Genomic DNA, 26,145 nt, shown 5'->3' with positions numbered 1-26,145 from the left:
CTGTTCACCCGTGGGCAATATCCACCTGCTGCAGTCCTCGGAGCCAGGCAGGGGATGTGAAACGTGCTGTTGGAGTGCCTGCAGGAGTTACTGGAATAGCTGATGATCAGCCTGCAGGAAGCTGGGAGTCTGGGGGAGAGTGTCAAGGGCCAGGCAGCACTTCCAGCAACCACACAGCCTGCAGAGCTGAGCAGTCCTCAGGTGAGAACAGGCTCGAGTCCTACCAGCCAGCTCTGCTTTAAAACAACACAAAGACCTCCCTTGAATTACTGAATTTCTTTTATTTTGGCTCGGGATGAAACTCTGTCATTGTCAGTGACGTTTTTAAGCCTTACATGGACACAATTAAGTAGTAATAGCTGTAGCAAGACCTAAAGAGACAATTCATAACAAATAAATTACATTATGATTTAAGCTTCTTTCCTTCACCCAGAAACGCTGAAGACACATGTTCTTAATAAAACCGTGTATCTTTAAGTCCCCAGGTAATAATGGATGCAACCATTTTTCATGAGTTCTCCTGAGCTTTGAGATGGCAACATTTGCTTTTCACCCCTCACTCGGTGTGGGGCTGGTCAACCTCTAATTGCTGGGAAGTGACTGGCTTTGGGGGTGGCTGTGCATTTCCGGGGTACCCGTCCTCTGTGGGTACAAGTGAATTGGGGAATATTTATTGTTTGGCCAAGGTGCTTCAACACATGTTTAACTTGTGTCTTTGGGGCTCAGGCATGTGTTGAATGAAAGATTTTTGATTGTGAAATGTTTAAGCACTTTCATGTGGTTTGGCTAACCCTGCACCATCCTTTTGCAGGCATTGCAGTGCCTTGTGGCCCAGCTGTCTCCTCTGGACCTCCGGTGACCCGGCACAGCCACCTTGTGACCTGTCAGGTGACAACCATGAGGCCCAGCAGGAGGTGATGGCTAAGGTAGGAGATGTTCCAGTCTTATTTATACGTTAAACACATGGAAAAACAGATTAACACCAAAGCACACAAACACGTTAACACTGACTTGAAGCACACAAACACACGTTAACACTGACTTGAAGCACACAAACAGATGCAAACACTCTGATTCCAAATGTATTCCGGGACATCCACCTTTCTTCTCATGGCTGGAACAGAACAGTGATCCTGTTTGAGCAGCGTTGGACTGAAGAAATTAAGGTAAGAGGGAGGGGGTTTAAAAAAAAAATAAAGCAGCTTGTTTCTGTGCACGTGCCTTTGTTATCGCCTTTTGGATGCTGTGATTTCCATTTTACTTTGTGTCTGTTGCCAGTTATGCAGAGCACTGGTTCATTGCGAACACTTGTCACAATGTGTGTAATTTCTTACTGATGGTGTCCAGTTTGTTTCAGTTAAGATATTTGTGGGTGAAGGTTTCGTTCAGATGTGTGTTCAAGACCACCTGATTTGATAGAGACTTCGAGCAGGGTTCAATCTGCCTTGTGGAGCACAGTGGGGACTGCCTGTGCCCATGCTGCACTTGGCCAAGAGCTGCTCCGCTGAAGGCTTTGAGGGAGTTCTCCTCACTTATTAGTCAGCCTGTCTGAAACAAATAAGATTATCACTTCTTTCTGTTGAAATTTAAAATCCTGATGTGGCTGTGCTTGATGGAGGGAGAGCAAGTTCAACAGTCCTTGTTTCCAGTGTTCAAACATTCACTTTCACACAAGGTGGTGTGTGTTTGAAAATCAGTGTGTAATGCTGTGTGTGCCTCACTCCCCCGAGACCAGATGCAGTGCCTGTTTCAACCAGTGCACAATGTTCCTGGAACTGGGACCTCTTTGTGACATGGGGGGCTTGGACCCCACACCCTGTAGGCTTCTGACAGTCCTTCTGACAGTCCTTGTGGGTGTGGGATCTGGGAGAGGAGACCTTGGGAAATGCCTCTTGGGAAAGGCCTGCTGCTGTTACAGAGGTGTTGAATCACACGGGAATTGTGCAGGTAATGCTTGAGGTACCCCACTGCTGGGCAGGTGTGGGGCAGGGGCACAGCCTGAGCACTGGCTGTTGGGCAACTGAGTGTGCTGAGCTCAGGGCAGGGCTGTGGAACGTGCTGGGCTGCCTAAAATAGGTGGTGTGTCTCATTTACCTTTTGCAAAAGTATAAAGAGACAGAACTGTACAAGGGCCCTCCTAAAGGGAGGTGTATAAGCTTACCCCAAAACCAGCTGTGAGGTGAATCTCATCTCAAATACTGGGACACCACAAAGCGCTGTTCTTAGAAAGCACACTCTTCCTCTGACAGACTGCAAATTAGTTAATAGTTTCCAGCAACCAAAAATGTACTAAAGCATGATTTGAGCAGGAAGGAAGCCACCAGCAGTGCTGCCACCTCTTTGACAGCTCTTGTAATCACCATAGCTTTATCAAGAAGTGTTAAGTTGTATTTTTTTATTGATATTTAAGAATAAATTCTTACAACATCATCTCTATAAAAGGTTCATCACAGACCAAATACCACTCTAACCTTTTAAGCTTCTACAGTAAAAACTGTCGTCTTTATTTATCTAAGTTTGGGAGAGATACAAATGTAATCATAACCCCCAAGGCAAAATTTTATGGCAGTTTTCAGAACTCCTCTCTATAAAAACTACTCAAAGCTACCAACATAAAAGCTCCCAATAAAATTTGCTTTAGATCCTAGTCGTAAAACATGATTTTTTTTCCCTGGTCCTGGAGCTACAGGTGTCCAATTGGCAGCGCTGGTCGCCGCCAGATCCCCTGGCAGTGCTGGGCTCCGTGTACCTGCTGGGTCAGGTGGGCAAGGAGGGGCTGCTGCACCCTGAGCTGTGCCTTGGCTCATCCCAGCACAGCCCGTGGGTACCAGTGGGAACCTGATGCTGTGGCTGGTGGCAAGCATGGGCACAGGAGATGTCTGAAGACCATGTCTGAAGAAATTCTGGAAGTGAGGGTGATCTTTGGGTATGTAAAGATCTGTACAATAAAAACAGGCTGAAGAAGAACATCACGGGCAGTAGTAATGTAGAACACAGGACTTTGTTACTTGGCTGTTTAAGCGTTGGGGATCTGCACTTGCTTGCAAGACCGGTGGCCTTCCAGGTCTTACTTTGGTGACATAGAGATCCATGCACCAGAAGTTGCTTTTAGATTAAAGATTCCTTACTGCTATTTCCATGTACAGTGTTAGCAGCAAGTAGAAAACCCTTTATTTACATTTAGCTGAGAAACCTAATCTGGACCTGTGTGCAATGAGGTTGGGCTGGGCTGGGCTGGGCTGAGCTGGAGGGAGCCAGGCTGGGCTGGGGGGACCCAGGCCGGCCTTGTTCTTGAAATGCAGTGCAGGAATAAATCTCTGCAGGCTTTATTGGATTCCTGGCAACTAAAGGCTCATGCTTTATCAGCCTACATTAATTTGCTTTTACTGTGCAGGGTGGATTTAACCCCGATACCTCACTCCTGGATGGTTTCTGTTCAGAGACCCGAACTTGTTCTTCTGACTTCAATTAGGAGAAAAGCAAACATAGCACAAAGCTGCAGCTGGTAAAGGAGAGCACAGGCAATTCCCAGATGTGAAATAAAAAGCCCAGCCGCCTTCTTTGGGGTACATGCCTCAAAGCATCCCAGAAATGTCATGATAAGTAAGAACAACTTAATCTAAAACTGTGCTTGGATGCAAGTATTTTTCTGGGGCAAAAATACTAGTATGTTGATTCCTAAAGCTGCTTTCTTCAGGGACTGCGGGAGGCTGGAGGTGGCCCAGAAAGTCTCCACGCGCTGGCCCACATCTTTTGTTTGCAGGCCTTGGCCTTGCTTGTCATGCCAAGCACCTGCCATGCGCTGACTGTTCTATAGCTGGGAAATATTAAGTGGTTGCTGGTCTCAGCTGATGGTCCTTGTGAGGAGGGCGGGGAGCCCACAGCCCCATCTTTTGGGAAGTTTCCTGCACATGGTGCTTCCCAAGGGCTTTTTCCTCCTGACTCGGTGTGCTCTTCTGCAGAGATATCCTTGGGAGCTCTCGGACTGCCAGGAAGGGACAGTCAGGGAAATCAGGTAGCTCCAATAGCTGCATAATGTATGTAATAAAAGCTATGATTCATGACAGGGCTCTTCTGTTTATCTTAAAGTAGACTTTAATTACAAATCTGCCTTCCCAGTTGTGTGTGATGTCAGGAGTTGACTCTGGGAGCATTCCCAAGCCAGCTGTTAGAGCTGTGTTCCCTGTCTGTGCTCCATTGGAGAGGCTGCTGGGTACTTCCTGTCTGCTGGGTCTGTGATTATTGGTTATTAACTCTGCTTTGTGGGCGCTGTCTGACACAGGAACTTCTCCCCAGTGCCCATCCTGAGTTATCACTTAGCTTAGGGCTGTTGGGTCGTTCCTGTGTCCCAGCTAAAAAAACCTATATTAAGGGTGTGTTGATGAGAAAGGTTCAGAGAAAGGATGTTTTTTCTTGTCTGAAGGACTGACAAAATGATACTTTCTCTGGCTGTGTGGGTAAAACTACACAGCAGCCACCAGATCTTCCTTGCCTCCTGTCTTCCTGACAGTCCTGAGGGAGCCCGAAGCACAGCGTATCCCCTGAGTCCTAAATGGCCTTCAACAGCCATGTCCCGATGAAGCCAAGTTTAAAATCTGTACTAAATTAATGAGACTGTTCTTTGTAGTGGCAACCATCCATACTCTCCCTCTTATGGCACCTTTTAATTATTGTTACTAATGATAGAGGTTTTGGGTCGCTGCTTTCAGAAAGGAGCAAACCAGGAAACTTGTTTCTCCTAGAAACAGGCATCTGGAGGCACAGGCTCCGAGGGCACAGCAGATACAGGGGTCTTTGGCTGGTGCAGTTTGGGGACCCAGGGTTGTGTTGACTCTGCATTTTGTTGATAAACAGAGCCATTCGTTCCCTGTGCCTTTGTACCTATTCCCTCTCACGAGCTCCAAAGGCATTTTATTTTCCCTCAGTTTTGGCATGGGATCAGAGGGTGGCTCTCTGCCTCTGATCTAAGTAAAATAGTCATGATTTGAGGTGGTGCTGTTCGCATTATTCATTGCTCCTGGCAAAACAAATGTTGATCTTAAAACATGGCCATTAATGTTTTGATGAAATAATGAAACCACCTGCATTTTGGGCAGAGCCAGGCTGCTGGGTGAGGGGCCTGGCAGCTCACAGACCCAAGCGAGGAGGCCCAGTGATGGCAGGTCCACGCTGGCATTCCCAGCCTGAAAGGTGGGGGTGCAGGTGGATTGTCACCATCCTCTATGTCCTGTTCAGCTGCTGCTCAAGGGAGAGTGGCAAGGTCCCAGCCCCTGGTGCTCCTGGGCAGAAACAGGCCTTTAATGTTTTTGGTTTCTCTTGTGAAAATAAATGTATTTGTAGCAGAGTACGAGGTGGCTGACTCTTGTGGGCATTTATCCTCACAAGATTAGGGAAAGGGAGGAAGAAGCTGTTGGCAGTCTGTGCTTGCACTGAGTGGAGGTTTCTGTGTGAGACTTCTGGAGCTATTGATGGCCTGAGCTCCCCGTATCTCTGCCTTACACGGGGCTGTCAGGCACCTTTTGTGAAGGCTTGACAGCATCATCAATACTGGCATTAGAGCTCCTTGTGCAGCTTATGGGGATGGGATGGGTGTGATGGATATGGAGCCATGTGAGAATTGGGCAAGGTCACTGCCATTTTTTTCCTGGCTTTCACGGAGGCCCGTGTTTGCTTTCCTCACACAGGGACATGAATTGATTGGTGCTGCTTCGAGTCAGTTGGCGGGATGAGTCAGGAACTCCCAGGGGCTCTGCCGGATGGACAGATCGGGGCGGGTCCAAACGGAGCTCTGGGACTGCTGGGATGCAGGGAACCCCTCCAAGGCCATGTCTTTGGGATAGACACTCTGTGCCCATGTGCTCTGTGAGGTGGAATGGTCTGACAAATTGTAGTGCCCACACAGGGCACTGCAGAAATTGGACTGTTCAGCCTGTTCTCTGATCTCCAGTTTCATTTTCCTTTGCTGCTGCTGCCTCTGGCTGTGGGAAGAGAAAATGATCCTTCCCCAAATGTCTCCCAGTTGGCACCTGGAACCCATGCAGTTCATCCAGATCCTCATACTGTTGTCATACTGTTCTCAGAGGGCTGCACCCGTCCACTCGTTGGGCAGCAAGAGTGGGGAGAGCAACCATATTGCAACTCTCAGAGTCTCTGTGGAGCACTCACTGCTCCAGCCGGGAAATAATCTGCACCAGACTTGTTTCCTGGCACCAGCCAGCTTCCTTGGTGCCAGCTCCAATGTGTAGGCTGGCACATTGCAGGAACAGGGAATGGGGGGGGGGGAGGGTGGAAGGAGTGGAAACTGTTCTGGCTCCATCACCTCTGCTCTGACCTGCCCTGGCCCCTGACAACCCTGGCTCCATGGGGTGCAAAAACATCCAGGACAAGATATCCCTCTTTCCTCTTGGTTTATACCATTTCCTCGTATTCTCTTTGCTGATGGTCCTTACGGACACAGAATCCATCACATCCCTGGTTAAATGCAAATTATTCCCATTCTGCCAAGGACGGTTCATACCGGAAGTGGGAAGTCGCTTCCACTGAGCTGTCCATGAAATTCCCCCCAAAGCAGCTCCAGTTGGGAAGAGCCAGTTTTATGCAGGTTAGATTTGGCTGTGTTCCTCACAAGCCAGTGGAGGTGCAGCAGCGTGTGCAGCTGCCGGAGCCAGGGCTGCCACAAGGACCTGACGTGGGTGTGAATCCCCATGCTTGTTTTGCAGTAAAGGTCAGCTTGGTGCTGCACCACGTGTGAAACAGGATTTGCCTTGAGCTGTGTTTTTAGCAGCTCTCAAACATTAAGGTGTTGGGGCCGTCCTGCAGTAGGACGGTGAGCTTGTGGGAAATGGCCTTTTGCAAAATATTTCCACAAGGTTTTTTAATGCTCCCACTCTTTCCAAATGTGCCCTGGTTGACCTGAGGCACAGGATAGGCAGCAGTTGCAAGGACAGCATTAGAGTGGGATGTTTCCATTGCACCAGAGCTGGGCTGTCTGCCACAGAGAGGAGGTGGGATCCTGCCTTATCCTATTAACTGTGGGACCTTCTACCTGGAGATGAAAGAACAAAAGCCTGGGCAGACAGTTAATTATAGCGTCAGCTTCACAAGCAGAGTTAATGAATTTTAACGTGCCTCAATTAATAACTAATTGGGTTTTGCACCTCGGCTGTGAGCGGAACTGGAGGGGTGTCCAGGAAAAAAATCGTCCAAAGATGAGAGATTTTAATTGAAATACTGTAGGATTCTTGTATAGGGAAATGGTACCTGGTGTTATTGTACAGTCTGAATGCAGAGGGAAATTAAAGGGGAAGTTGTTTCCAAGAGAAAACGAGTGGCAGCATTACAGTGCCAACAAGACAGAGCATAGTTTTGTCACCTGTAGTGTACAGTTTGGAGAGTCCCCAGTTCCTGGCATTATTGTGTCACCTGTAGTGTGCAATTTGGAGAGTCCTCTATTCACAGCATTATTGTGCCACAGGGAAGTGGGTCCTGCAGGCACATCAGGATGTTCCACCTCAGAGTTCCAGGAGTCAGAGAATTTAGGTAGAAAGAAATGATGCATAACATAAATTTTTTTGTTCTCTAGGCTGGAATGTGCCTGGTAGTGCTATTGGTCTAATGAGATATTTTATGTCTATTTCTGTGGAAAGAGGCTTATTTTTAAGTCTGCACTTAGGAGAATGTCCAGTGTTTTGCTGTGATTAGCGGTAATTCAGGCTCTGGTGGGCAAAAGGAAATGACCAGAGGTAAAGGTAGCAGAGGTTGAATAGTGTTTGCAGTAGTTTAAAAGAGCAATAAATCCTGGAGAGTGCAGAAATAGAGGAACACTCTGCATCTCAAGCAGCAGAAAATTGTTGTCTTTTGAATTTGATGCTCTGAGTGTGAAGGAAGAAAGGAAAATATATCTATATGCCATTTTCTCCTTCAGTACCATTTCCAGGGAATATTTATCAGCAGCCTCAGCCACCAGGCAGGAAAACACCCAGAAGCCGAAGTGCAGCTTTAGTTTGTTTTGTTTTACTCTTTCATTTTTCTGAGTGTATTCAGCTCTCAGAGAGAACATGGAGTAATAAGGAAAAGAAAAGAAATTAATTTATTCAATGCAGCATTGTCAGGCACCGACCCTCCACCGATGACTATTTACGCCGGGCTGCTCATCATGCCCGTCACAACTGCTGCACAATAAATAATAAAAGATTAAAACCTTAAACCTGGAAAACTTAGGAAAAAAATATTAGAAAATTTTATTTCGGATTATAAAAATCCATGAATGATTTACTTTAAGGGACAATTTCATTGCTGCCATGTGCAGGAACTAATGATCACGGAGGGCTCCGGATTGGTGAGGAGGCTGCTTGAGAAACATAGTCATGGGTAGGTGATAAAGTCACCTTGCTCCCGCGCTGCCTCACTGTCACCGCAGTGGCTTTCACCATTTGTTACAAGAAAATGATGGACCATGTACATATTTATACTTGGATGGCAATAACGTTGGCAATAACCCTCCCAGAGCAAGCCACCTTGTTTTAGGGAGCCTGGCTCACTTCCCGATGCCAGCAGCCCTCGCCCTGCATGCGAGGAAGTGAATGGAGCTTGGGTGATGGACATTTGCAATGGCAACTATTCTTTGCCATGAAGGATGTTGCTTAAACTGGGATCAAGTGTCGAGTGTGCCAGGTTCCCCCCAGGTGCTCCCCTGGCACCCCCTCAGTGAGGAGATGGATCTGTAATAGCCTTACGGTCCCCTCTGCAGAACAGCGTGTCTCCTGGGATTTGGGCTGGCTGGAGTGTGCCTGGCTGTGCATTGCCCTCATGTAGAAGTGGATTCGGGTTGGCTGAAGAGCTGGTTCAGCAGAGAACCATTGAGTTTTATTTTGTGTTTTTAAACACCCACACACACTGTGCAATTAGCACATTTGTGTCCAGGCTATTGTTGTGCAAAGCTGTCAAATGGAGCACCAATTGATGGTGCCAAAGCCTAGAAAAAATACACTTAAAAGGGAAAGACAGCATAGGGTACAGAAGGGAACGGGCCGTGCTTTGCAGCACAGAGGGAGACACTTGCGCTGGTTGATGGAGGCACCTGGGAGGTTTAGTAAGCCCCATTTGAAAACTTCTCTTGTGTGTTCCAGCCTGTCATGATCCGGTTATTAAAGTTCTTAGAAATGCCTCTGCCCAAATTAAGATGCAAATAAGACCATATGCCAATATCAATAGTATGGGTTTTATTTGATAGTAAATATGAAAGAGAGAGGGAAAGAGAGAAATAGAAGAGAGGTGGGGGAACAGAAAGAGAGTGACAGACTGAATAAAAAGACTATCACCGCTCCGAGGATCCCACTGGTGTCTTGCTGATCCTCTCCAGCTGGTCTTCCTGGTGGTGAAGGTCCCCCAAAGCATAGAATCCGATGGGTTAATATATGCTCAGGCCAGGTGGCAATGTCCAGGTATGTCCCCCACCAGGGGGTGGGGGGGCAGTCTCTTGCAACAGACTCCAGATCTGTTGTATCCGGTGCAATCCTGTGGTGCAAGGCCTCTGGGGGGGCACTTTAGGGAGTCTTCGATGGATTATGACACCCTCTCAGCTGCCTCTCACGTGTAAGTCCCATGGATGTGGCCTGTTGGGGTTGGGGGTTCCACAGCTGGGCCAGTTTGTGTTAGGGAGGATGGGTGTTCACTGCCTCTGACCAGAGGCTACACCCAAAACTTCCTCCCCCCTGTCATTTTGTGGAGGGAGTCTGTGTAAACCTGGCTTCTGTGGGCTGTGGTCTCCCCCACCCTAAACTCAGCCAGAGATTGAGTCTCTTAGCACGGCGTCTGGGTTTGGTTCCCTTGTGGATGCATTCCTTTCCCCCCAGCCTTGTTTGATTTTTCCTAGGCCTGAGTGATTGAAGCATGGGTTTCCATTTATCTAATCTCCAGTCCAAAGTTCCAATCAGGCATCCCTTAGGGAGGGGTGGTCTTTATACAGTTTAAAACGTTATATCAATGTTTGAGGCATGAACTATTTCAGTCTCTGACACAGCCCTCTTTCTTGTCCATGTCTTGCTTCATTTATTCACTCAAGCATATACTAGTTCTTATTCTTTGCTCCAAATTCAGTATTTGCCATTTATGTCCCTTGATTTCGGTCATTTGCCGTGTTTTAGCCCAGTCTCTCTGTGTCCAACTGTGAAGTTCCTTGTTTTTGGTGACTAATTGGAGTTTGTAGTTCTGGGTAGGGTGCCTTCTTTCCTTTTCTCTAGGCCTCATGCTCAGGAGGCTGCTAAAACCTTTCTGATTCTTCACTACCACCTTCTGCTGAGAAACAGTCAATGTGAAATGGTAGGAAAGAGGTTGTGAACTTGATGCTGCTGTGATAAGCGAGTTCCTTCCATGGGGTGAGGTGACAGCAGATGGAGGTGTTGGGAGACAGTCCTGGTAGCCCACAGGCTCTGGTGCAGCCTAGTTCCAGCTTCCCCTCACCCTTTGAAGTGCATCCAGGCTGGGCAGCATTTTGGCACCTGCCTGTGGCCGCACAGAAGGGGCTGGGAGCGGAGCCTGCCAAGTCCCGGGCCCTGGAGGAGCTGCCAGCCTGAGTCCCACAGGTCACCAGCCATGCATGCACAGTGCCTGCTCCCTGTGCGTGTCTAGCTCCGTGTCCCGCAGCCCAGCTCCTGGCTGGTGTCCCCGTTTCACGTGCCTCCTCCCGAGGGGGCTGCGGCCAGAGGACAGCAGCAAGGTCGCAGCCACAGCAGGTTTGTCAGGCAGGGTGCACGAGGGGACCGGGCTGGCTCAGCTCTCCTGAGGCATGGGAGCCTATGTGAGGGAGGTGTCACGGAATGCTGGCTCCTGAGCCCAGAGCAGCAGCGTTTGCACTCGGAGGGGTGTGAAGGGCCACTCGGGAACCTGTGATTTTCTGTGTGGCTCTGGCTGATGCTCCTCACACCTCGGAGATGACCGGGCCACAGGGAGGGCAGGCAGGGGCGGTGGGCACAGCCCAGTGAAGCTTGGCTGTCGCACGGAGGGAACCGGAGCAGTGCACCACGGCCACCATGCTGGAGCCTGCCAGCATCCTTGATTCCAGGCCCGGGTCAACACGGGCAGGTTCCTCTTGGGAAGCACGCGCCAATTCTGGGCTTAGGCACAAGGCTGAAGGCATCTCGGAACTGCCATGGGCAGGCATGGCTGCCTTAGGAGATGCTGCTACTTGTCTTGAAATGAGCAAAGTAGAGTGGGAGACCCCTCCCTCGGCCTGCTGGCCACACACAAATTGCATACAGAAAGTTTTAAATTTCAGTTGAGAATTGTTTGTGGCACGGCTTGTGTTTCTGCTGGTCTTAATGAATCACTGCTGACTTAATTTATCAGTGTTAAGTGTTTGGTTTGTCATTTGGAAGTTGGATGTGAATGAAGATTTCAAGGCCAGCATTCCGTGTTTTCTCTAAGCAAGTCTCCACATCTGCATTCACAGGGAGTAAACATGCAAGGTCCTTTCATGTAGCCAAGCTACAAGTGGCATTCAGAGCCAAACCAATATGTAGCATATTTTTGTCCACATTTCTTCTGCTTCACTTCACACCTGCCAAGCATTTCAGGAGAGGCTCTTGGTAAGATCAGACAATTCCTCATGGGCCGCCAAGCATCCTTCCCTGTCAGTTGCTGTCCAAACCCTCCATCCCAGTTCTGTACTCCCCAGAGCCCCCCCAAACCACGCACTTTTGGTTACCTGCAGAGCTGACAGCTGAATGCATTGTGTCCCTGTCAGCATAGGGTGGTTTTGTGCTTCTGTTTGTCCTTTAAAGCCACTCTTCTCTCACCTGCACTGGTGGTTTTGCCTCACAGTCCCTGGCTGAGTGAGCTGCCACACGTAGGGACACCTCGCACTAGATCAGATAGAGTATCAGTGGCAGAAACGTGTGATTCAGACAAGGCAGTGCTGGTATAAACTGCTTTTGTAATGTATCCCACCACTCTGGTGGAGAAACTCTCACGGGCACTTACTGTAACCATGTCTGATACTCATGTAACTTAGTCTGATCCCGTGGGGATTTAAACTGTATTTGACGTGAACTGGACTGAAATGGATTTCCATTCACCCATACAGACACTTCCAGCAGTTTAACCAGCTCAGTTTTGAAAGTGGTTTTAGGGCATGGGATCTCAGGCACAGCTGGGGGAGATAGAGAAGGTGGGGGAGCTATGGTGGCTGAGGAGCCAAGAGGTGACAGCCAATGAAAGGGATGGTACAGGTACCTGGGTGCCCAAGTCCAGCATAGCTGGCAGGTGCTTATCACAGCCCAGTTTTCCTGAGAGGAATTTAGGGCTGTTCCTGCACCCTCAGGTGGACCAGCACACTCTGTGCTCAAAGCGCAGCAAAGGGGAATATTCTACCTAAAGCACTTTAGGTTCTTTGCGTCATTACTGCTCTGATACTGAGCAGAGATTTACGAGGTACTCCGAGGTGGTGATTGAATGTATCTGTGCTTCAGGACCTAATCATGTTAGCAGGAATTAAATAGCGGATTTTTAAGAGGAATACCAACTCTCCAGCAGTTGCCACAGTTGTCGGGGATTCTACCAAAACCCACAGCAGAGGTGCATTTATTTCATTTATTTTGATATCCAAGTCTACCTACGTAAGGAAATGGGTTAGATAAAATATTTATAGAAGAGAAGCTGGAGAAAACATGTGCAAGTTCCCCACCCCAAGAAAGATACTGCATTGGATGTAACAAGAATTCCTGGGTTATTCAGTGTTTTACTCCCGTGTCTCATTCCTGCTCTGTGCAGAAAGAATTTCTCCTGTGTACATGTCAGGGGGTGACAAGCCAAAAATGCCATCAGTGCCTGTGGAGAGAGAGAGGGCACTGGTCCGCACTTCCCAGCATGGGGAATCCCAGTGAGTGGGATTGGGTTAAAGATAAGAATCATGTTCTGTAGCTACTAGCAGGAGGCAGGGCTTTATTGCGCATTGATGAATACCCCGAGCTACAACAGTTTGTAACCCATGAGGAAGGCACTGCCCTTGCTGCTTCTGTTTCCTGCCTGGTATAAAGCGAATGGGTGACTTGGAGCCCCCACAGAAGCCCTGCAGATGTGGGTTTGCCCTGTGGGTCATTCAAATGTGATCTCGGTTTCTATCTAATTTTGGTGGGGTTTTCCTTGTGGAATCAGAGCTCAGGTTTGAGGTCAGAGCTTTCCTTCCATTCGTGTCCATGTTGCTGGCTTCCCCAGGGCAGCTCTCCTTCCACGGCCGCTTGGAAAGGAGAGAGCCTGAGCTCTGCTGTCTTGCCAGGGCCAAAGAACATATGGGGTGACTGCCAAAGCCAGACATGTGTCACTGTCCCATCTCCTAGCATGTCCCATCCATCCCCCTGCCCCTGGAACAGAAGGAGATGGGAGTGGAGAGCAACAGAGTGTGAACCCCTCCCCAGGAGCCCTGCCCACACCCAGGACAGAAGCTGTTGAGGCTGTGCCACTGCCATGTTGTCCCTCCTCATGGAACAGATCCCCGGTCCTGCTGTCACCATTGGCTCTTGGGAAGGGGGAGCTTTGTTTGGATCTGTGAGCTGGGAATTCCCATTCTAAAGGTGCTCTTGACTTCAAAACACTTCAGAGCACTTTTCCCACTGCTATTTCTCAGCATCTTTACACCAGTTTTATTCGCACCATTTTTAAGAGCAGCAACTTTCACATAGGCATGAGTTAGATTTGGGTTTTGCTAAAGGTTCTATGGAGACATCCCATTCCTTCCCATCACTCCATGTATACTTTGAATAGCTGTGCTAATTGTTCCCTTTGAAGAGTCAAACCCCTGAACTTCTGAACCACCACTTTGCTGCTGTCCTGCCAAAAGCACTGCCAGGTCTATGTCTCCTAAGCTTCCCTGACCACGTATCACTAAAGCAGGTGCTCATGTTCCATGATGAGTCATTCAAGTGTTACAAGCTCCAAAATGTGGGTGTGGAGGCCGGTTTCTGGGTGCAAGTTAGAGCTCACCCTGGGTGTAGTAACTGCTGCATAACCGCACACGGAATGTAGGGACTGCCTGGCTCTCCGGGTGATCCCAGAGCTGGCTCCAGCCTTGTGGCTACAGCTCAGTACAAGCTTGGAGACAAATTACAAGTCCAACAAACTGGAGGAGTTTCAGGCAAGGTCCCTGCTTGGCCTGGCTGAGCAGTAAAGTTGTTTCAGCTTTTCTCTCACTCCACAGGCTCTTAAGCTGGAACCAAAACCCAGGAGGGAAGGAGAAAGGTGTTTGGGTCACATAGGAGGGGGTCTGAGTAGCCGCAAAAAGCAGAGTTGCCATGTTGTCTCAGTGCTGTGCTGCCAGCCACTGCTGGGCTCTGCGGAGAGTTTTCACAAGGTCCCTGCATGCAGCACTGACTCACTGCAGCCACAGCCCCTGGAGCATAAACAGCTGGAGCAACTTCCAGCCCAGAGTTTTCCAAATTATCAATGTTCATGAAAGGAAAAAAGACACTGAGGGTTTTTAAGGATTTGGTTTTGTAAAAGACATCTGGGTTGGAGGTTTGTGTTACCTCATAAGCATCTCTATGTTTTGTGTGCTGGTATTTCATTGCATCACCTGGCTCCATCTTTGTGTTTGGATTTCTCTCCCATGTGCCTTCACTCTTGTCCCTTTTTTACCAAGCCTTCAGCTTTCCAGAAGGAAAAACAGTTCGTAGCCTTTGCAGGCACTCCTTAAATGTCCCCCACCTCCTCCCAGCTGCTCCATTCTCTCTTGGCTCTGCTTTAGGGATGTTTTGGAGGAGCTGGGAGGTGGGACCTTGTAGGAGTTACAGGCAGATAAACTCTGTGCAGAGAAGCCCTGTGGAAAACAACAGCTTCCCTGTGTGGAAGTGGGGGGAAACAAATCCCGACTTTCAGCAAGGTCCTAAAACAAATCCCAAGAAACTTCCATCAAACCAGTGACACTGGCTTTTCTCTCATGCCTGTTGCTCAGAATGATCAAGTGCTGTAAAAAAACCAGTTCTTTGAAAGGCAGGCTGTGGTAACATACTGGGATTCGTTGTGCCGGGCACAACTAAGGGCGTGACGTCACCTCTGTGGTCTCGCCACTGGTGATGCGCAGGAATTCCTTGCCATTGACTGCACCCATAATCTGCAATGTGCCAGCCAAAATTCCAGCCTGGCAGCAGCCCCCTGCTTTCCCTCATGGAGGGCCAAGGATGGAAGGAACCAAACCTGCTGCATTTGGTTTACGGGGCTGGTCATTAACAGAGCCCAGCTCTGGTGATTAACACAGCACAGTGCTGGTGCAGGACCCAATACAAATAAAAGGTCTTTGCAGTTATAATGAGATATTCATGCATGGCAGCTCCGGGTATAAACTCAGCTTTTACTATGTGCTTAGCTACGGGAAATGGAGCAAAACAGGGCTGAACTCATTGTCTCCCACCTCAGCTGCATTTCACAAATAACAGCCTTGAACACCCTTGTCAGCAAGTCCATTTCCTGTGGCTGTCGGCAGCAGTTCCCAGGCCAGGTGTCCTTCGTGCAGACAAGCACGCCAGGGGTGACACGGCACAGTGGGGAACAGTTGTTAAGTATTACTATAGCCTGTTTATGGGAATGCTGATGGCGACAAGGCGTCGGGTGTCTTGCACTTTTTGTCCCTGCCAGGGGAAGGGAGCTCTGTGGGGGGAGGCTGTGATGTGCTGGGGGCAGGGAAACTGAGGCACCCTGTGACCAAAGCCATTGTATGTCCTGCAGCAGAGTTTGCCATGGCAGGGGAAGAGGAAGGCTGTATAGTACCTGGTGATGTTCCTCCCAGTCTCACACTCTGGCTAGTGGGAAACGGGGGGCAGAAGGCCAGCGCTCATGTAAGAGGGACCAGGCAAGGGAGGGTGACAACCTTGTGGCTGTGTCCCTCAGGTTTGCAGGTGACATCCCTCAGACCTCCCTGATTCAGAGACTTGCAGCTCCTTCTGGTGTCTGTCCAGGCTTTTCTGTTGTTTTCTTGGGGTTGGGGGTGGATGTGGGGCACAGTAAGTTCATTTTCCAGCTGAATTTGCAGCACAGAGCCTGGCATCTTCCACACCATTTTCCTGTTGGAGTCCTTTGCAGACTGAAGAGCCCTCCCTGAAAGGCTGGATGCTTTGGCACTGCTTCTATTAGAGGTAGAGGTTTGCTGCTGATAATCCTGCCACAAATTCAGAATTAATCACAGCATAATGGAATCTGGTAGTGCTGGTTGTTAATTCTCTATTGAGTCTGCATCCCCGTGTTTGTTCTCATTTGTTCTGATCAGGGCCATTGTCTCTAATATTGCTGCATAAAGGGTAAGAAATAAATCAGTGGTGTTTAGCTTTCCTAACCATCTGCTCTGGCTCCCATCCCAAACTCAGTTTTTAAGTTGGGCACAGTTTGTGTGATTTAGCCTTGTGACAGAGAACGTCTCTTGGGAGAGGAGGGAAAAAGCGACTCCTGATCTCACCCCCGGGATCGATCATTCCAGGGACACTGCACTTGAACTCACCAGGTTTTTGTTGTCGTGCCTGTGATTGGGCTGAGCTTTGGCAAAGGTGCTGAAAGGAACTTCTGTCTCTCTGGAATAATGGGATTAATGCTTTTAGCAGCAGTGTGTTACTTGGAGGTGTAAAGCCCTTGGTTTGGCTGTGGAGTTTATGCGCTTCGGTGGTGTTCGGTCCCAACAAGGTCAGTCTCCAACCTGTGTACGCTGTGATGCTCCCCTTGGGTCGTTACTGAACCTTCCTGTGGAGCGCAGCCAGTTGGTTTTAAGAGGTGTTGTTAATGCAGTGAAATTCAGGGCATTTGGGAGCTGCTGCATTGCCACAGATGGGACATACATCTTGTAAACTATAAATTTTTAAAAATTATTTAGCATCTCCATTGCTGTGTGGGCCATGTGGCAGCAAGCATGGGATAATTCCACAGCTTTCATTAGAGCACACATCAAACATTTAAAGTCCACGGGTGGTGTTTTCAGGAACTATTATAATAATTAGGAAAGGAGAATGGGTTTAATAAGAGTTGTAAACAGTGATCGGCAGCCAGACCCCATCCCTCCCTGCAGACCCATCTGCACGGCACATCTGGGCACATGGAGCAGGGAGCAGCACATTCTCGCCTGCTCTGACTCCGAAGGAAGGTGTGGGGGGTCTGGGGTCACTCTGGGACACAGCAGTGATAAACTTGAGGAGAAAAATCTGTAAAATACACAGAAAAGCCCAACCATACCCTTCCAGTAGACACTTGTGCTCAGTCTCCTGCCAGCTGTTGCTGTGAGCTCAGGACTCACAGGCACAGAGCCCTGCGAGCCCTGGGCTGTGCTGGGCAGGCACAAAGGGATGTCCCCACCAGCGAGGACCCGGGACCAGAGCTGGCAGCCAGTGGGATGCAGCATGGCCTCGCCCTTCTCAGCGACTGGGCACAGGGTGCCTGAGCCAGGCTCTTGGAGTCAGGTGCTGCTGCCCCTCTGGAGCCTGGCTGATGGATGTCTGCAGTTTTTTTGGTGCAATTCAGCTGTCAAGATGAGATGTGAGAGGTTCAAATCGTGAACTCCTACTTGAAAGTCATAATGGGTGCTCTCATCTACTTAATCGTGCTGAGCAGTGCAATCCCTAGGAGCAACTCCTTGCAATGGGGTACACTGTGGTGTGGAAGGAAGCTCCGACAGCTGGAAATCCAGTCAGGCTGTGTTGACTGTGAGCATCTTCTAAGTGATGAGAAATCCCAAATTACACCCAGTGGAGGAATATTCCGGAAAGAAGGTTCCCATGACTGAAGTTTGATATTCCATGCGCAGCAGCCATAGTCCGGATTGCTTCCCATCCATATGGGGTAGTGTGGGGTGCTTGTGCTCAATCACTCTGGTCTCCATTCCCTGTTGCTCTCCGCAGTCCTTTGGAATTCCCTGGTGACAAGCAGCGGCTTTGTTCGAGGTGAGGAAGGTGCTTGTGTAAGATAGTGTGGAGGCGAAAGACAGTTCCAATGCGCCAGCGAAGAAGCTGTTGAATAAGTATCTGCTTGGTGCAGCTGCACTGTTTGTCCCTCCAGGTATTAAATGGGCAATGCTCGAGTCGGCAGATCTGTTGTGTCATTCCATGTTCCATGTGGGCTCAGGCTCCTGAGAAAGCAGCCAAGGTGCTGGCCTGGGAGCCACAGGCTGGCTCCAAGCACCTCTGGGCTGCGTAACCCCCACCCAGGAAAAGCCCAGTTCAGGTGGTACTTCCCTCCCTGAACACATCCCTCCCAGGGCCAGGGACACAGAAACACAGCTGTGGTGACCTGCCAGTCACCGGCCACCTTCCGGACAGGCCACCAGCCGGGTCTCAGCAGGGAGCTCTGCTGGAGCCACCACTGGCTGTCACCGTGCTCTGCCACACCCTGAGGCGCACTGCCAGGCAGGGGTCACTGCAGGATGGGGGGAAGCACCTCCTCTTTGGCTTTGAGCTGAGGGCTCCTCACTGGGCCTTGCAGCCAGGCTCCGGATCCGAGGAAGCAGTGTAGTCTCACCTGGCCTGTGGAAGGGCAAGCTCCCCCACGGGGACAGACACCCATGGCTGGGGTCCCCTCTGTGTGTACCCCCACAGTCAGCCCGGCTTCCTTCCCTGGCATAGGACAGCTCTTGTCCACTGACCTAAATTGAGGTTGAGCAAAGAGAGCAAGCAGCTGCCCCACTGCTGCTGCTCTGTTTTCAGCACGGCTCGAGCTTCCCTAATCCCCTCGGATTTTGTATCTACCAAAACAGCTTGGGCCCATCAGTAAATTGCAGTGGCATATGGTCCAGGTTTATGAGTAATCTGGCACATGCTGAAGGCAAGGAGGACGTCATCCTTCAGCAAATACAGAAAATATTGGGGGGGGGGGGGGCGGGTTATGACTGTATTTAATATATTTGATGAGAAAGCTGTGAGAAATGTTTACCTTTGAAGCCAGTCCTGTTTCAACTTCAGCTGCTGGGAGGAGCCGCTGTGTAACAGGAAACACACAGAAGTAACAGGGGAGTCTCATTGGTCCTGCAGAGGTTTTGTCACTTAAACTGATTGCATGGGTCTGTGTGGGGTTGGAGGGGAAAGCAGGCCCGGGTAGCATTAGATACAACCAGTGCCACATCAGCCACTTGGAACAGTCCTCGCCACCTCCCTACAGGTGAAGTTCCTGTAGCTGGGGCATATGCCAGAGGCACAACTTCATCCCTGAAGAGAGGAGGGAAGTGCAGTTTTGGCAGCTCTGGGAGGAGGAGCCTGATCGTGGACACCTTGGTGGGCCTGACCTTGTTGTGGTGGCAGTGGATGTCCCAGCATGGTTTCCAGATGTTCTCTGAGGACACAAAAAACACCTTCCAGTGTCAGTGTACTCAGCGTTGCCTTCATCAGGGCAATTCACCTGAGGAGTGTCCAGGTCCTGGTCGAGGAACCCTCTGTGCAGTCCTGCCCTGGCAGGGAGATGAAGCTGTGAGTGGTTTGATCTGCACTAGCCAGCGTGAGCCCTTCTGTGAGGACTGGGGACATCCCTGGACTCACCTGACATCCCCTGGAGACATCAGAACTGGGACATCTCTGGGAGCAGGAGGACATGGAGATTGGAAGGGCTGTGTTGGGTTAAACGCTGCAGCAGCATTGTGAGAGCCTTTCCTTGGCCCCTGATTGCTCTCTGTGGCTCAGACCAATGATGCTGCTTTTTCCAATGATGCAGCTGGAGTGAGAGCTAACAGCTTCTCTCCTCCCCACTCAGCTTCTCTGGGCTTTGGAGCCCCATTCCACAGAGGGCTTGAACTTCCTTTCACTCTTCCCAAAATCCATGTTTCCTCAGTATGTTTGGAAGCCCAGCTACAGGAACCTCGCTCTCTCACAGTCTCCTTACACTGTGTAATGCTTTGGCAACACTAAATGTTTTCTTTGGTTGCACAGACATGGCTGTGTTTGTGATATCCAAGGAGGAGTCATCTCCAAGGGGAGGTGCACGTGTCCTGTCCCATGTCCCTGGTCGGCAGCATGGAGAAGGAGAACACGGTTGGCTCTGAGTGCCACTCTTCTCCTGCTGCCAACTGCCACTTGGAAACAGCCCAAACTTCAAGGAAGGTTTTGCCTCTTTAATCCAAGAAAAGGCCTCAAACAGCTCACAAATAACTTAAACTTTGGGCTTTCAAAACTTTAAACAGAGCCTTTGGGACTGTATTTGTTCAAATCTTACATATCTTGGTGGCTCAGATTTTTAGGTCTTTGCTGCAAGCTTTGAAGCAACACTGCAGTTTAACAGGAGCTTTGCTTTTTAAGTGGGAACTGATTTTTTAAGGCTGGGAATTGTGTGTTTTCTGTCTTTGTTTTGCATAGTCCCATTTTGCATGCTGGAAACTACAGAAAATATCTCGTGTTAAAGGATAGGATGCAGACCATGTGATGTCAGCAGCGAGATGGAGCAGGGTGCAGTGTTCCAGTGGGCGTGGTGTCTTCTGTGGGACCATGCAGAGACATTCTGCCACTGCTGGGGCAAGTTGCTAAAGCCAGGAGCTGAAGTTTCCTGTAGTCCTTGGAAATCCAAGTGCATCTGCTCACAGCTCTTATTTTAAGTGTGTGTTGACAGGATCTTCACAGGCTCCGTTGCTTTGCTGCTGGTGGCGTGTGTGTGCCCGGATGGATCAGGGACAAGTCCCCCTCACCCCTCCAGGTCGCCCTGGCATGGCAAGGGCCCTTGTTGCCCCTGCCCTGCTCGGTGCCAGGGACAAGGGCATCTTAGGATCCTGTGTTGGTCTGTGCCTGGGAATGTTGAGCCGCATGTCATGCCTGGAAAACAGGCCCCACAGTGTCCCCTCACGCTGCCACTGTCATGAGGGAGGGCACAGCTCCCTTGGAGGGGCTCGCTGGGATTTTCCAAAGCAGTTTGGGGAAGGGCTGAGCCCCAGGTGTGCAGCAGAGCTGTGGTCTGCAGTTGTCCATGCAATTCCCCTCTGCTTTCATGTGGGTGCGACGTCACCAGCTGATCTTTCCAGCTGTGATGACAGGACATCTCAGGTGTTTCTTCTCCAAGATGTGGCAGTGGGTGCTGGTGACTCAGAGTCTGCATTTGTAGCCATGCACAGGCAGTGTCCTGGTGTCTTGTCTGCTGCTGCAGGGCATGTGCTGGGTCCTGAGAGCTGAAGGAGTTAAACTGCTTCCAAATAACCCTCTTCATGCTAATAAAGTACCTTGGAGCTGGTCCAGCAGGCAGACACCTGGGTATTATCCAAGCATCTGACACCCCTAGAGAACCAGAGCCTTGATGAGCTTTGTACACTCTCAGAAATCTTGGAGAAGAAAGGAAGCTTTCCATAGAAAATGGATTTTCAGGGCCAGCTGAAGGACATGACGTTCAAGATCATTGCTTTAAAATAATTTCAGCTGCAGTTAATGTGAAGCAAAGAAGAAAAGAAAACCCAAGACAGTGAAAGGATAATTAATTCTGAGTTGGAGCTGCAATTTGGAAGGGCTGTATTGTGAAGTGACCCTTTTCCAAATGATACCTGAACTGGCTCTTCTCAGAGAGCCCTTTGCAGTGAAATGTTGTGTTGTTTTACTTTTACACTGTACGTTTGTTCTCCCCTGGTGTTACAGAGTGACCTTCAGTTCAGCCTTTTGGAGAAGGGCCCAATGTAGTGAGGAGGTTCCACAGGGAGCCCCGGCACAGGCTGGGCTGAGCAGAGCCCTCCGGGGCCAGCCCCCCTTTCTCTGCTGTGGCAGGACGGTGCGTGGCTGTCCCCTGGGCTTATGGCATCCTGCCATCCATCCTGCTTTGTTCCTCCTTTCTCCCCAAACCACCACAGTGTGCACCCTCATCAAGAGAAGTTCTGCAGAACCCGTTTTTGGACCATGGAGCATCCCTTCGGAGGGGCACAGTGTCCCCACTCCCCGGGTCTCACCCCACAGAGCTCTAAGGCAACTTGGATCAATGGATCACCCTCTCTGGCTCCAACCTCCTCTCGCTGCTGCATCTCCTCCGTTCCTAGCATGTGTTGTACTGAATTTCTCCAGAAGCTTCGAGATGCCTTTTGTGAGGAGCTGTTCCAGGGACTGAAGCCTGTACAGAATATGATGTTTATTACTGGGCAATTCCAATGTAATTTGGAAAATATCTATTTCTGGCCTACTTGCTCTTCCTCAGCTTACAGAGAAACCAAATAAAAAGCACCAAGGCCAGAGCTCTAATGAGATTCACATTTTGGACATCAGATTAGTACAATAATGCATTTCACACTGTTGTTTCCTAATTTGCCTAATCAAATAAAAGGAGATGAAGCATCACAGAGCCCAACCTCCCCGCTCCAACAAGGCAGCGCTGAACCCATCACTTGGCGCTTCAATTAATTTTCCCCACACAGGTTGGCCAAAGCACATAATTTAATCAGCGTCTTGCAGCTCTGTCAGTAGACACCATCTATCCCAGGGGCTGGCAATCCCAGGCAGCTGTCCTGAGGAACCACAGAGTGCATGGATAGCCTGGAGAGGTTTAGGGAAAGAGGGGAGGGCATCTTGGCTGCTGTGGTCCGTGCTGTCGTGGCAGGGTATCGAGCGCTCACGTTCCGTGCTGTGCTGAATCCCAGGTAAATCATTGCTCCAGTGCCGCAGTTGGAGCAGATGAGTCTCCCTGTGCCCTCAGGAGATTGTCCAGGGCAGTGAGGGCTGTTGCTGGAGCTTGGGCAGGTGGTCAGGGCCTAGGTGGGGCTGGAGTTAATGCTAAAACCAGTGGTGTGATCAGGGAGGAATCTCTCCGTGACTTAAGTCATGTCTTGTTACATCCCGAAATGGGCAGGACTCGTGCTCCAGGTACATCCATGTCCCTGAAGGCAGCTTAGAAGCAGCATGCTGTTTGGAACAAGTTTTCCTAAATGCCCTGCTGAGCAGTGCTGCAGGGAGCTGGGAGCTTTTTGGGTACTGCCCAATTCACCACCCAGAACAAAGCCATTCCACTTACAGAACCTGAGTGCTGAGACCTGGGACCCCTCTCCTGGCTGTGGAGCAGACCTGGGAACCCCACAAGTGCTGCAGGATTGGTGCCATTGCAGATGCTTTTCTCCTACAGTGTGTTGGAGAATTTACCAGAATTTGAGACTGTGCCAGAATTTGAGAACCAATCAATGGGTTGCGTTTGGGGTTTTGTAGTAATTCACAGAGAGTCAGGAATGGCATTTCAGTGCTGGTGAAATCAGAGTAGACCTAAAAATTGTAATCAAACCCCCCAAAGTATAAAACCATGTTTGAGTTCTGTTTTCCAGAAGATTTGTCCTGGGCTTGGCTGTGCTGTAGAGTACATCCAGCTTTGCAGGTGGGATTTTTGCCTCAAAAGGTGCATTTGTTCCCAGTCCCAGTAAGGATGGCTGTGATTTGTTGCAGTGGGCCCCTGGGCCCTCCTGGCACATCCCAGAGCTCCCCAGAAGGCAGGAGCAGCCACAGGCCGCAGCAGAGCAGTCCTGTGCATTCCCGTTTGGGGAAATAAGCTCATTTAGAAAACTGGGCAGAGCAAGCAACTGAAAAAAAATAAGTGTGAATTAAATAATACGACTTTGGTGCAAACATGGAAATCAGGTCTTGCTTTTCCATAGGCTGTGGAGCCATCCTTGTAACACAGGAAGAACCATTGTGAGTTCACTGCCAAAACCCAAAAAAGTTATCAAGTAAAGGCAGTTTCTTGCATCCAAAGTCCCTCATTATATTAAAAATATTGCAGCACAAAATTTACAAGTGCATCACAGGACCCACTTGCACTGTTAAACAGATGGCACCTACACAGGACCCAAAAATATATAACAATTTTAATTGAGCCAGTGCAAAACAGATTTGTGAAGTGAAATGAAATAAAATAGGACATGCCAGGTCTAATAAGGCCCTCCCTAGAAATTGTGACATTAGTTTTGTAACGGCATAAGAGGTACTCAGAAGCTGCTCCTCAGCAAATGAAGCACTGCCTTGACTTGTTCACTGTAGCCTCTGAAGTTCCTGCTCAACACGTTGTCCCTGCTGTGGCTTTTCCTGGGAGCACTGTGCTGACCCCTGTGGCCACCTGAGGCTGTTGGCCCGGTGTCCTGCTCTGGGGCAGCTCCATGGGCCGGAGCCCTGGCTCTTGGTGAGGACAACAGCCAAGCCCCTCACTTTGGCCGTCGGGAAGGGGATGTTGCTCTGGCCACTCCTGAGCTTGGTGTCCACAGCAGGTGGGCTGTTACTTGTGCCCATCCTGCTCCCAGGGCCACACTGTGACGCCCATTTTGAATGCCTAGCAGTGCATAGAGGGGAGGTCAGAGCTGGGTCCGGCCTCCCAGCACTGCAGAACTGAGCTCCCAAATTTCCCCTCAGTGGCTCCTCCGGTGAAGGAGTGGTTCCCTGAGCTGAACTCCGAAGGCAGGTGGTGCCAGCACCTCTGCTGCTTCCCGGTGCACTAAGGAAAACAGCTGTCCTGCAGCAGACCAGGGTTCCTGTAGTCATGAGGCAGCACTCCGTGACGCAGGATCAAATGGGGATTTTTCCCTCATTGATAGCACTGGATTTATTCACCTTTCCCTGCAGTCTGAATTGTGACTGATAAAAGAGCCACTTCTTCCACAGCTGAAAAGGGAGGTTTGGTCTGAAATGACATAACACAGAATTCCCAAGTTCCTCCTACATGTGCAGGAGAAAGAGCAGAAAGAAAAACCTAGAACCTCCTCTACTTAGAGCTTTCACCTTTGGTTTTCCCCTGGAGTACGTCAGCATGATTCGAACCATGAGGACACGTTAAAGGTGACAGCAGTGACTGGGGCAGTCTGATGCCACCACAGGTTTTGCAGAGGCCAGACACTAGGCATCTGTGAGAATCCCAGGAAAGGGTTGCAAACCCATGACCTGCGTGAGGTGCCATTGCTGAGAGGGGTCAAAGATAACCTTATCTTTGCCACTAAACCCCAGCATCCCCAGGAGTGGGAATGCATCCCCGTGTGGGAGTGTTCCAGTGTGATGAGGCTGAGTCAGGTGTGTACAGTAAACTGCAGCATGCAAAATGCAAAGTTGTGGTGTCACATTAGGGATGACCAGAAGAAGAGGGATGTAGCACAGAAATTTCCTGCAGGAAAATCCCCAACAGGAAATTAGTACCGGCCAGCCGGGGCTGTCCTGCAGTGCGTGGGGCTTGGCATGAGTCTGCATCGCAGCACTCAGAATTCCCTTCCATTTCACCTTGGATCAGCCTGACCCAGCTCCCCTGGGTTACACATGGCAAGTTCATGCCTGATGAATGCTGTAGTTCTTGTTAAATCGAAAAAACTGAAAGGGAACATGGCAAAATTAATTTTTAGTCCATTTTAACTCCAGCCAATTCACTTCTGCTATTTTCAAAATGTATAAAATAAACACAACCTTGTCGTATTGAGGATCCTCTTGTTCCCATGAATCCTGCCTTACCTCGCTGGTGAGGGGAGCCACTCAGGGTTGCTTGGTGGCATTGCTGGGCTCTTTGTACATGGCTCTTTAGGGTTCTCTCATGCATTCTGAGCCCTCCTGCCAAGGAAGTCTCACTTGTGTCATCTGAGTCAGTGGATTTTATTTTACTTTTTATAAAAAATCCTCTTGCCCCCCAAATAATTTGAGACAGACATTCCACACTGTGTAATAAGGAAACTCTCAGGTATTATCTGCACCAAAATACCAAGTGTAACATGCTGTGATATTGTGCCAGTTAGAAGGGAAAATCCGTGTAGAGACTGAAATCTGGTTTTGCTTAGGATCAGTCTTTCTGTGAAGAGCTGCTCATTCCATGGTTTTCAATGGACACAGGCAGAAAGGACAAAAAACGGTCAGTGGATTTCTACTTCTGTGTCTCAGTTTGTCACAAATATTCTCTGAAAGGCAGCAGATAAACATGAGGGAAAAACCCTCTTCATCTGCATGTTGTCCTGTTACACAGCGCAGCTCAGAACGCGAGCTGGTGCTCCAGTGACACCTCAGAATGTGTCATGCGTCCATGGAAAATGGAAGAAAAGTAAGAGGGAGCCGATTGTGTTTGAACCTGACATCTGCTGAGCCCAGTGCTTCCACCTGTGCCGCCTCAGCATCCTGAGGAGCAGTGCAGGACCTCACCTATGTCCTGGCACACATGCCCTGCGTTGGCTCTCGGTCTGGCATTGGGCTGGAGACTGCACAGAGGTTTAGTCAGGGGCTTCAGCTCAGCCAAGGGCTC

General features: G+C 49.6%; 1 long non-coding RNA gene across 1 annotated transcript in view; it reads left to right on the top strand.

Annotated features, from left to right (window-relative positions):
* Positions 1-819: 819 nt before the first annotated feature.
* LOC138109241 (uncharacterized) overlaps positions 820-26,145 on the top strand; it is a 55,803-nt gene continuing 30,477 nt past the window's right edge. The window contains exon 1 of the long non-coding RNA XR_011150375.1: positions 820-926. This is a non-coding gene — a long non-coding RNA (uncharacterized lncRNA). The remainder of the gene's footprint in view (positions 927-26,145) is intronic.

The sequence above is a fragment of the Aphelocoma coerulescens genome, chromosome 4 (genome assembly GCF_041296385.1).
Source record: "Aphelocoma coerulescens isolate FSJ_1873_10779 chromosome 4, UR_Acoe_1.0, whole genome shotgun sequence".
Lineage (NCBI taxonomy): Eukaryota > Metazoa > Chordata > Aves > Passeriformes > Corvidae > Aphelocoma > Aphelocoma coerulescens.
Note: the sequence above shows the minus strand (reverse complement) of the source record. Positions and strands in the feature narration are given on the sequence as shown.